The 12235-nt window shown below is 48.9% G+C and overlaps 1 pseudogene; it reads left to right on the top strand.

The window, feature by feature from the left end:
- Nucleotides 1-1152: 1152 nt before the first annotated feature.
- LOC147120763 (uncharacterized) lies at nt 1153-2676 on the top strand (annotated as a pseudogene).
- The last annotated feature ends 9559 nt before the right edge of the window (nt 2677-12235 follow it).

Below are 12235 nucleotides of genomic sequence, written 5' to 3'. Positions count from 1 at the left end.
GGTCGAAGTGGGAGGTAAGTCTGATACCATCTCCATCGACCGACTTAAACCAGCCCATCTGGATCGGAGTGAACCAGTGGTTGTTGCTCAGCCACCTCGCTGTGGACGACCACCGTTGGCTACTAGACCAATTAAGCAGCAGTCTACTATTAAATTGCCTGCTTCAGCTTCATCCTCGTCTACACCTTCTGCTACTGTTTCCTCCACCCCAGATGTACCGCTTCAGACATAGCCAAGTATTGGCTCATCTTCCAACGGTCCATTGTCTGAAGTTCGTAGTCGTTCGGGCAGAATCATTAAACCTCCTGCACGTTTGACGCTGTCTGTTAAAGAGAATTCTGGGGGGGGCGCCTGTGGCGGAGCCACCAAGAGACGCTGAACAATCAGTAATCATTCCTTTAACCACTCTGTAGTGCAGTTGTGGACTGCACCTTTAAGCTGTATGTAGTTTCTTGTATTTCTGCGTGATGACGTCATGACGCCGATCACGTGACCCCCAGTTGGCGCGGAAAGCGTGATGACATCATGACGTCGGTTTCCAGTATTTAGTGGCAGTCTTGGAGAGGCTGTAGACCTGCACAGACCTGCTGACATCTGCTCTTGTAGTTTATTAGTTAAAGTAATTTGTTTATTAAAGTTTGATTATTTCGTTTCACTGCATTGGACTTCGTTATTCGGATACAGCACAACAGAATGAGAGACCCTGTCCCTTTGATTCATGAATTTAAAAACTCTGTATTGCAATCTGAGCCCGTGTGTTGTGAGCCAAAGAGCCTTGTGTCCAATGAGGGGAATAAAGGCCCACAGCCTCCCCTGGCCCCGGGCCCTGAACAAGGGACTGGAGAAACTCGCTGCCCTGCGGATCAGACAATCAGCCGGCGCAAGTCCCGCCCCTCAGTCTCCCCGATTGGTTGGAGGACCCGCCGCCGGCTCGCTGCTCCAGCCCCGCCCCGCTCGCTCCCTATTGGTCGGAAGCTCCCATCAATCAGGCCCTGGGCCCAGGTCACGTGTCCCTCACCGACTTTACAAAGAAAGCCCCGCGCGGTCACCGGGCGGAGCTGCTGGTCGGTGGGAGCGGGGTCGGGAGATTAATAAACTGCGGGTAGGCCATGCCGCAGGGTTTATAAAGTTGGAAAACGGCCTCAGGCCCGAATGAGATCCAGCAGCCCGGTCTATGTTCCACCGGACGGCAGCTGTGAGGCTATTTCTCAGTGACAGGCCCGGGTTATGTGCCGCCATCTTGGTGGAGGAAAGACAGACCAGTTCCACCTGCAGCACGGTGCATGCGTGGCCATCTTTGTACAGGAACAGGGTGTGGGCAGGGCTTCTGGGTCCCCGTGACCAGGAGAGACAATCATTGACTCATTGATTTTATTCTCACTCTGCACACAGTGGGTGTAGAACTGATCCCAACCAGAGTAGAGGGAGAGAGAAGACTGGGAGTGGAGGAAAGAAAAGTTGGAGATGGTGCGACGGGTTTGGATTTCAGCACAGGGAGGAGGGAGAGTGTGTGGGACGGGGATTTACAGCTTTGGGGAAACAAGAGAGGAAAGAATGTTCCACAGAAACTAGAATTGCCTGTTCTGAATTTCTATCCTGTATTTACAGTGATGACTTTTGTAAACTCCTTTTACAGGGTGTGAGAAGGGGAGGATTTGCAGATGGGAAACTCAAACCAAACATCACATCAAGATCTGACAGAGTCACTCCATTCATCAGGACCTGAATATCATTGACCTTTGAATATGGAAGGACAAATGTTTGTCTGTTCTGTCTGCGGGAAAAGATTTCAAACATCCGTGTGACTGGAAAACACACACCCGAGTGAGAGTGTTCCAGTGCACTGACTGTGGAAAGAGGTTTAACCAGTTACACAGCCTGAAAAAACATCGCACCATTCACAGCGGGGAGAAACCGTACACGTGTTCTGTGTGTGGACGAGGCTTCAACTGATCGTCCAACCTGGAGAGACTCAAGGACACCCGTACCACGGAGAAACGGTGGAAATGTGGGGACTGTTGGAAGGGATTCGATTGCCCATCCCAGCTGGAATCTCATCGATGCAGTCACACCGGGGAGAGGCCGTTCACCTGCTCCGAGTGTGGGAAGGGATTCACTCAGTTCTCCCACCTGTTGACACACCAGCGAGTTCATACTGGGGAGAGGCCGTTCACCTGCTCCGTGTGTGAGAAGAGATTCGCAGAGTTATCCAAGCTCCAGATACACCAGCGAGTTCACACTGGGGAGAGGCCGTTCACGTGTATTGAATGTGGGAAGGGATTCACTCAGTCATCCAGCCTCCATAGACACCAGCGAGTTCACACTGGGGAAAAACCGTTCTCCTGCTCCGTGTGTGGGAATGGATTTGCAGAGTCATCCAAGCTCCAGATACACCAGCGAGTTCACACTGGGGAGAGGCCGTTCACCTGCTCTGTGTGTGGGATGGGATTCACTCAGTCCTCAACTCTGCTCGAACACCAGCGAGTTCACACTGGAGAGAGGCCGTTTAAATGTTCTGACTGTGGGAAGAGGTTTAAAAGCTCCAGAAATTTGACAACACACCAGCGTACTCACACTGGGGAGAAGCTGTTCACCTGCTCCGTGTGTGGGAAGGGATTCACTCTGTCATCCCACCTGGTGAGACACCAGCGAGTTCACACTGATGAGAAACCATAGATACATAGATACATAGAAGATAGGAGCAGGAGTAGGCCATTCGGCCCTTCGTGCCTGCTCCGCCATTTAATGAGATCATGGCTGATCCTTTAATTCAGTATCCCGTCCCCGCCTTCTCTCCGTAACCCTTAACCCCTTTTGCCCGTAGAAATATATCTAATTCCCTCTTAAATATATTTAATGAGCTGGCGTACACTGCCCTCTGTGGCAATGAGTTCCACAGGTTCACCACTCTCTGAGTGAAGAAATTCCCCCTCATCTCTGTCCTAAATGGTTTAGCCCTTATCCTTAAATTATGTCCTCTAGTTCTGTTCTCACCCGCCAAGGGAAACATTCCTTCTGCATCCAGTCTGTCTAGACCTGTCAGAATTTTATACACTTCTATGAGGTCCCCTCTCAATCTCCTAAACTCCAGTGTGTACATCCCTAAACTACATAGTCTCTCCTCATAGGTCATTCCCGCCATTCCTGGTATCAGCCTGGTGAATCGCCGCTGCACCCCCTCCATGGCAAGAACATCCTTCCTCAGATGAGGCGACCAAAACTGTACACAGTACTCGAGGTGTGGTCTCACCAGTGCCCTGTACAGCTGCAGCAAGGTATCCCTGTTCCTGTATTCTAACCCTTTTGCTATGAAGGCCAGCATACCGTTTGCCTTCTTGACCGCCTGTTGCACCTGCATGCTCGCCTTCAGTGACTGGTGTACAAGAACACCCAGGTCTCTCTGTACTTCCCCCTCTCCCAATCTATTGCCATTTAAATAATAATTTGCCCTCCCGTTCCTGCACCCAAGGTGGATAACTTCGCACTTGTCCACATTATAGTGCATCTGCCATTTATCCGCCCAATCGCCCAGTCTGTCCAAATCGCTCTGGAGCTTCCTGGTCTCTTCCTCTGAGCCCACCCCACCTCCTAGTTTAGTGTCGTCTGCAAATTTGGAAATGCTGCATCCGACTCCCTGATCCAGGTCATTAATGTAAATTGTGAACAGCTGGGGGCCCAGGACAGATCCCTGTGGTACCCCACTTGTTACTGCCTGCCATTCAGAAAATGAGCCGTTTATTCCAACTCTCTGTTTTCTATCTGACAGCCAGTTCCCTATCCACGCCAAAACTTTCCCCTTTATCCCATGAGCCTCAATTTTCCATGCTAATCTTTTATGTGGGACCTTATCAAAGGCCTTTTGGAAGTCCAGGTACACCACATCTACTGGCTCTCCCCCATCTATTCTACCAGTTACTCCCTCAAAAAATTCCAATAGATTAGTCAAGCACGATTTACCCTTTGTAAATCCATGTTGACTCTGTCCTATCCTGTCCCCATTTGCTAAGTGCTCCGCTATTTCATCCTTAATGATGGACTCCAGCATTTTGCCCACAACTGATGTAAGGCTTACAGGTCTGTAATTACCTGCTTTTTCCCTACCCCCCTTTTTGAATAGTGGGGTAACGTTAGCTACCCTCCAATCCATCGGCACTGTTCCCGAGTCTAATGAATTCTGAAAAATCATCCTTAGTGCATCCGCTATCTCTAGGGCCACCTCCTTCAGTACCCTAGGATGCATGTTATCAGGCCCTGGGGATTTGTCCACCTTCAATCCCTTTAGCTTCCTTAACACCATATCCTTAGAGATATTGATTTGCGTCAGTTCCTCCTTTGCCAATGTCCCTATTTTTCCCGATATCCCAGGGAGGTTTTTTGTGTCTTCCTTCGTAAAGACTGACCCAAAGTATGCATTTAGTTGATCTGCCATTTCCTTATTTCCCATTATATATTCCCCCGTATCTGACTGCAATGGACCAACTTTGGTTTTCACCAGTCTTTTCCTTTTGATATATTTATAAAAGCTTTTGGAGTTAGTTTTTATATTTTCCGCCAGCTTGTTTTCGTAAGCTATTTTGCCCCTCTTGATCATGCCCTTTGCCCTCCTTTGCTCTATCTTAAACTGTTCCCAATCTTCCGCTCTGGCGCTTTTTTTGGCTATTTTATACGCCCTATCTTTGGATTTTATGCTGTCTCTAATTTCCCCTGTTATCCACGGTTGAGTCACCTTTTTAGATTTCCTTTTATGCCAGATTGGTATAAACAATTTTTGCAATTTTGTCATTCTATCTTTAAATGTTTGCCATTGTTTATCTACCTCCAGTCCTCCCAGGAACGTTGTCCAATCAGACCTACTCAGTTCCCGTCTCATGGCATCATAATTCCCCTTGTTTAAATTCAGGACCTTAGTCTCTGAGTCAATTTCTTCGCTCTCCATTTCGAGTGAGAAATCGATCATGTTATGATCGCTCTGACCCAAGGGTCCCCGTACAACAAGATTACTGATTAGTCCCTTCTCATTGCACAGTACCCAGTCCAATATAGCCTGTTCCCGAGTTGGTTCCTCGACATATTGATCCAGATAACCATCCCTTAAACACTCAAGGAATTCCTCCTCCTCATTATTTTTACTGATTAGGCTAGTCCAATCTATATGTAAGTTAAAGTCACCTATGATGACAGCTGTGCTCTTATTGCACGATTCTCTAATTTCCCTCGTGATGCCCTCCCTAACCTCTATTTTACTATTTGGAGGCCTATATACCACTCCTATTAATGTTTTTCGCCCCTCGCTATTTCTTAGCTCCACCCATATAGATTCTGTATTAACTGAGTTAATATCCTTCCTTTCAATTGCATTTATCCCCTCTTTTACTAGCAATGCTACCCCTCCTCCCTTTCTTTTTTGTCGATCCTTCCTAAATACTGAATACCCCTGTATGTTAAGCTCCCAGCCCTGCTCACCCTGCAACCATGTTTCCGTAATCCCAATTAGATCATAATTATTAACCTCTATTTCCACAGCTAATTCATCTACCTTGTTCCTGATGCTTCTCGCATTAAGGTATAAAACCCTCAGGCTTTTTTTATGCTCACATTTTTTATGAATTAGTTTGGCCCTTTGTTTTTTGTTCCTCACCCTTTTACCATTTATTTCTGTCTGCCTTTCACTTTCCTCTATTTCACTACATAGGTTTCTAGCCCCCTGCCATACTAGTTTAAATGCTCCCGAACTGCTTTATCAAAAATTACCCCGAGAACATCAGTTCCATCTCTGCACAGGTGTAGACCGTCCCTTTTGTATAGGTCACACCTACCACAAAACTGGTTCCAATGCCTCAAAAATTTAAAACCCTCCCTCTTACACCACTGCTCAAGCCACGTATTTAGCCTAACTATCCTGTTCTCTGTACTCTTACTAGCACGTGGCACTGGTAGTAATCCAGAGATTACTACCTTCGAGGTCCTACTTTTTAGCTTGGCTCCTAACTCCCTAAATTCTACTTGTAGGACCTCTTCCCTTTTTTTAGCTACGTCGTTGGTACCAACATGTATCACGACAACTGGCTGTTCCCCCTCCCCCTCCAGAATGTTCTGCACCCGCGCCGAGACATCCTTGACCCTTGCACCAGGGAGGCAACATACCATCCTGGAGTCTCGGTCGCGACCACAGAAACCCCTATCTATTCCCCTTACAATCGAATCCCCTATTACTATAGCCCTGCCACTCTTTTTCCCTCCCTTTTTTGCAACAGAGCCAGTCATGGTGCCATGAGCCTGGCTGCTGGTGCCTTCCCCCGATGCGTCACCCCCCCCGACAACAGTACCTAAGACGGTGAACCTGTTGCTAAGGGAGACAACCCCAGGGGATTTCTGCACTACCTTCCTGCCCTTGCTCTGCCTTTTGGTCATGTAAGTGTTCTGACTGTGGTAAGAGCTTTAAATCGCCGAAGGACCTGAAGAGACACCAACGAGTTCACACTGTTCTGTAGCTGGGGCGACATGAACGTGGAATGGATGAATGTTTTATAAATTCTTGGACTGCTGTTTAATCTTTAAGACTGTTGTGCTGATGATTCCCTTCGATTGACTGTTCATGGTGTTACATAGAATGTACAGCACAGAAACAGGCCATTCGGCCCAACTGGTCCATGCCGGTGTTTATGCCCCACACCCACCCTACTTCAATTAACCCAATCAACATCATCTCCCATTCCTTTCTCCCTCATGTGGCTTCCCCATAAATGCATCTGTGCTGTTCACCTCAACTACTCCCTGTGGTAGCGAGTTCCCCATTCTCACCACTCTCTGGGTAAAGACATTTCTCCTGAATTCCCTACTTAATCTGTCAGAGACTATTTTATATTGATGGCCCCATAAATATGATGAGATTCTGTTAAGCTGACCTGTATGATGTTGTACTTTGTCTTTGACCCCTACATAAATGTGAGGTCATCCAAAACTCGGCTGCCTGTGTCCTAACTCGCACCAAGTCCCGTTCACCCATCACCCCTGTGCTCGCTGACCTACATTGGCTCCCTGTTAAGCAGCACCTTGATTTCAAAATTCTCATCCTTGTTTTCAAATCCCTCCATGGCTTTGCCCCTCCCTTTCTCTGTAATCTCCTCCAGCCCCACAACCCCCCCACCCCCCGCCCAAGATATCTGTGCTCTTCCAATTCTGGCCTCTTGTGCATCCCTGATTTTAATCGCTCCACCACTGGTGGCCGTGCCTTCTGTTGGCTCGGCCCGAAGCTCTGGAATTCCCTGCCTAAACCTGCCCACCTCGTTACCTCTCTTTCATAAGAACATAAGAAATAGGAGCAGGAGTCGGCCATACAGCCCCTCGCGCCTGCTCCGCCATTCAATAAGATCATGGCTGATCATCGACCTCAACTCCACTTTCCCGCCCGATCTCCATATCCCTTGATTCCCCTAGAGTCCAAGGATCTATCGATCTCAGCCTTGAATATACTCAACGATTCAACTTTCCCCCTTTAAGACGCTCCTTAAAACCTACCTCTTTGACCAAGCTTTTGGTCACCTGCCCTAATTTATCCTTATGTGGATCGGTGTCAAATTTTGTCTTAAAATACTCCTGTGCAGCGCTTTGGGATGTTTTACTTCGTTAAAGGCGCGATATAAATACAAGTTGTTGTTGTTTTGATGAATGAAACATTACTGAGCCCCTGTACCCGTGTTATGGGATGAAGTGCCAGACAAGTAAAGGCACAATGTCTGGGTGTGAATCTGATAATAACCTCACGGACCGTATAGGTGTGATAACCAGACGGGCTTGTGGTTATAGTCTGGTCACAGATGGACTGAATTCCCTGAATTAGCAGGAGTTCAGGAGGCAGTCAACAGACGGGTCCAAACAATCCCATTTCCTGAGCGGTAACCAAGCTTGTGTATAAGAACAGGCCACTTAAGCCATTGTCAGTTGGAACAGACTCGAGAAGATCGCGCGTGAATCCACTGTACTTCTATTCTCCAGATTGAGGGAATTATCACCTGATCTGTGTTATGCAGCGCTCTTAATAAAGTCTGGAGAGACAATTTGTGTTCTTGTGAGCTTGATTATCTGGTATCCGAAACCCTGGGACTCCCGATCATTAGAGTCAACCTCAGTGTGTGGAAAGGGATTCCCTGGTGTATCCCACCCGCTGACACACCAGAGTGTCCACAGTGTGACTGCGGCGGTTCGATTCCACTGTTTCCGATGCCTTTAATCACATCCAGGACTGAACCATGTTAATTCAGGCAACTGGGGCTTGTTAATGTTAAGAGCTCCCAATAACTGGGCTGGATTTAAAGATTATTCCCTGTTCTCTCAGTACTGGTGAGCAGAGAGAAGCTGATGTTATAGAATCATAGAGCACAGTAGGATGCCTTTCGGCCCATTGTGCTGGTGCCAGCTCTCTGAAAGAGCGATGCAATTAGTCCCACTGCCCTGCTCTTTCCCCACAGCCCTGCAAATTTCTGCCTTTAGTATATATCCAATTCCCTTTTGAAAGTTACTGTTGAATCTGCTTCCACCTCCCATTCAGGCAGCGCATTCCAGATCATCACAATTCGCTGTGTAAAAAAAGTCTCCTCATTTCCTCTCTAGATTCTTTTGCCAATGATCTGAAATCTGTGTCCTCTCGTTACCGACCCTCCTGCCAGTGACAACAGCTCCTCCTTGTTTGCTCAATCAAATCCCCTCATAATTTTGAGCACCTCGATCACAGCTGCACTTAACCGTCTCTGCTCCAAGTTATATTGCCATTGTTTTGTGAATTGTTGCTGTGATCGAGGTGCTGGATGTCCGTGCCTGGGGATTGGGGCATTCTATCCTCCGTAGCCTTGTAGGTTACAGCACTTCAAGTGCATATCCAAGTACTTTTTAAATGTGATGAGGGTCTCTGCCTCGACCACCCTTTCATGCACTGAGTTCCAGACCCCCACCACCCGCTGGGTGAAAAAAAAATCTCCTCAAACCACCTCTAAACTTCTGACCAATTACTTTAAATCTGTGCCCCCTGGTTATTGACCTCCCTGCTAAGGGAAATAGGTCCTTCCTGTCAACTCTATCTAGGCCCCTCATAATTTTATACACCTCAATTAAGTCTCCCCTCAGCCTCCTCTGTACCAAAGAAAACAACCCCAGCCTATCCAATCTTTCCTCATAACTAAAATTCCTCAGCCCAGGCAACATCCTCGTAAATCTCCTTTGCACCCTCTCTAGTGCAATCACATCCTTCCTGTAATGTGGTGACCAGAACTACACGCAGTATTCTAGCTGTGGCCTAACTAGTGTTTTATACAGTTCAAGCAAAACCTCCCTGCTCTTATATTCTATGCCTCGGCTAATAAAGGCAAGTATCCCGTGTGCCTTCTTAACCACCTTATCTACCTGTCCTGCTACCTTCAGGGATCTGTGGACATGCACTCCAAGGTCCCTCTGTTCCTCTGCACTTCTCAGTGTCCTACCATTTATAGTGTATTCCCTTGCCTTGTTAGCCCTCCCCAAATACATTACCTCACACTTCTCCAGATTGAATTCCATTTCCCACTGTTCTGCCCACCTGACCAGTCCATTGATATCTTCCTGCAGTCTGCAGCTTTCTTCTTCATTATCAACCACACGGCCAACTTTTGCATCATCTGCAAACTTCTTAATCATTCTTCCTACATTCAAGTCCAAATCATTGATTTATACCACAAAAAGCAAAGGACCCAGTACTGAGCCCTGCAGAACCCCACTGGAAACAGCCTTCCAGTCACAAACACCCTTCGACCTTTACCCTTTGTTTCCTGCCTCTGAGCCAATTTTGGATCCAACTTGTCCCTTTGCCTTGGATCCCACGGGCTTTTACTGTCGTGACCAGTCTACCATGTGGGACCTTATCAAAAGCCTTGCTAAAATCCATATAGACTACATCAAACACACTACCCTCATCGACCCTCCTTCTTACCTCCTCAAAAATGCAACCAAGTTAGTCAGACACGACCTTCCCTTAACAAATCTATGCTGACTGTCCCTGATTAATCTGCATCTTTCTAAATGAAGATTTATCCTGTCCCTCAGAATCTTTTCCAATAATTTTCCCACCACCGAGGTTAGGCTGACTGGCCTGTAATTACTCAGTTTATCCCTTTCTCCCTTTTTAAACAACGGTACCCCGTTAGCAGTCCTCCAGTCCTCCGGCACCACCCCTGTAGCCAGAGAGGATTGGAAAATGATGGTCAGAGCCTCTGCTATTTCCTCTCTTACTTCTCTTAACAGTCTGGGATACATTTCATCCGGGCCTGGGGATTTATCCACTTTCAAAGATGCTAAACCCCTTAATACTTCCTCTTACACTATGTTTATTTCATCTAATATTTCACAGTCCTCCCTGATTGCGATGTCTGCATCATCCCTCTCTTTTGTGAAAACAGATGTAAAGTATTCATTAATATATATATGATGTGAGGTTAGTGTGCCCTTACCCCTGTTTATTATTCAATCAGTAACTGTCCCTTTGCCAGGCCCACTGCCTGCGGCCCCTCTCCCAGATTCCAGCCCCAGCTCTGTGCTGCTTGCGGCCCCTCTCCCAGATTCCAGCCCCAGCTCTGTGCTGACTGAGCTGTTCTCACCTGGGGACAGCGCGTCACAATCGGCCCCAGTGCACCTGAGCTGGAGAGGAGGTCCCGCCCCCTTGCCGTGCCGCCATTGGTTGGAGGACCCGCCGCCAGTCAGCTCCGCCCGCGCTCTTCCTTTTGGTCAGAGCTCCCGTCAGTCACAGGCCCCGTGATCACGTGCTGTGGTTCACTCCGCCCCCTCGCAAAACTCACTTTCCCTCATTGATTGCGGCTCTTCACCAACACCGTCTTTACAAAGAAAGCCCCGTGCGGCAGCCTGGTGCTCAGGGGCCCAGCGCGCAGGCGCGGGGGAGGATGATTGACAGGGGCCCAGGGTGTGTGCTGAGCATGCGCGGTGCGGGCCGGGCACCTGTGGAGCAGGAGAGGGCGGGGCCATGGGACGCATGCGCGGTGTCAGACACAACTCAGCGGCTGGAGCTGATGAGAGACACAAGAACATAAGGCGTAGGAGCAGGAGTAGGTCATTTGGCCCCTCGAGCCTGCTCCGCCATTCAATAAAATCATGGCTGATCTGATCTTGGCCTCAACTCCACTTCCCTGCCCGCTCCCCATAACCCTTGACTCCCTTATCGTTCAAAAATCTGTCTATCTCCACCTTAAACACACTCAATGACCCAGCCTCCACAGCTCTCTGGGGAAGAGAATTCCAAAGGTCAGAGGCTGGGTATCCTGTGGCAAGTGTCTCACCTCCTGACTCCCCAAAGCCTTTCCACCATTTACAAGGCACAAGTCAGGAGTGTGATGGAATACTCTCCACTTGCCTGGATGAGTGCAGCTCCAACAACACTCAAGAAGCTCGACACCATCCAGGACAAAGCAGCCCGCTTGATTGGCACCCCATCCACCACCTTAAACATTCACCCCATCCACCACCTTAAATAGTGACTCGCTGCACCACCAGTGCACTGTGGCTGCAGTGTGTTCCATCTACAAGATGCACTGCAGCAACTCACCAATACTTCTTCAGCAGCACCTCCCAAACCCACTTGGCTCCTGCAGAGATACCTGTACATCGAGAATCCTCCTCGATGGTGTGCGCTGGCGACGTATTTCTTCTGTCAGCTGCATGGCCTCAATTACGACACGCAGCTCCTGTTTGTGGAATTGGGTGGTACACATGCCTACCTGCGGGAGCTGCCTGTCTTCTACCAGGAACTGCTATGGGTCTGGAACAGCGTCGCCTCCAGGCGGAGTTCTCCCCCATCAGGAGTGGCGGTTCTCCTTCGGGAGCCGCTGCTCAGGAATCCGCACCTCCGTGACTGCTGGATCGGGTGGCTGGCGGAGAGCAGGGCTGTGCCTGGCAAGGTGACTAGAATCAGGGACCTGCTATGTGGTGGAGGAGTGGGCTGGATGGTGCCAGAAGAGCTGGCACAGCGCCTGTCCTTGGCCAACGTCTGGCGCACGGCCAAAGCCATCGAGTTGCTGAAAGCGGCAGTGGGCCCCGACTCCACTAGGTGTATCGAGGAGGCTCAAGCACATGGGGTGATCCCGTCCGAACTGACCCCCGTTCGGACAGAATTCCTCATCGGCGCACGACCCTGAAACCCCTCTCAGGAAATGGCGCCTCACAACTTGAGCCGCCTCGGGGAAATGTCCTCCGTGCCCTT

The sequence above is a fragment of the Somniosus microcephalus genome, chromosome 4 (genome assembly GCF_052327205.1).
Source record: "Somniosus microcephalus isolate GS21.2 chromosome 4, FLI_Smic_1.0, whole genome shotgun sequence".
Taxonomy (NCBI): domain Eukaryota; kingdom Metazoa; phylum Chordata; class Chondrichthyes; order Squaliformes; family Somniosidae; genus Somniosus; species Somniosus microcephalus.
The sequence above is the reverse complement of the archived record's forward strand: the minus strand, read 5'-3'. Positions and strand labels throughout refer to the sequence as shown.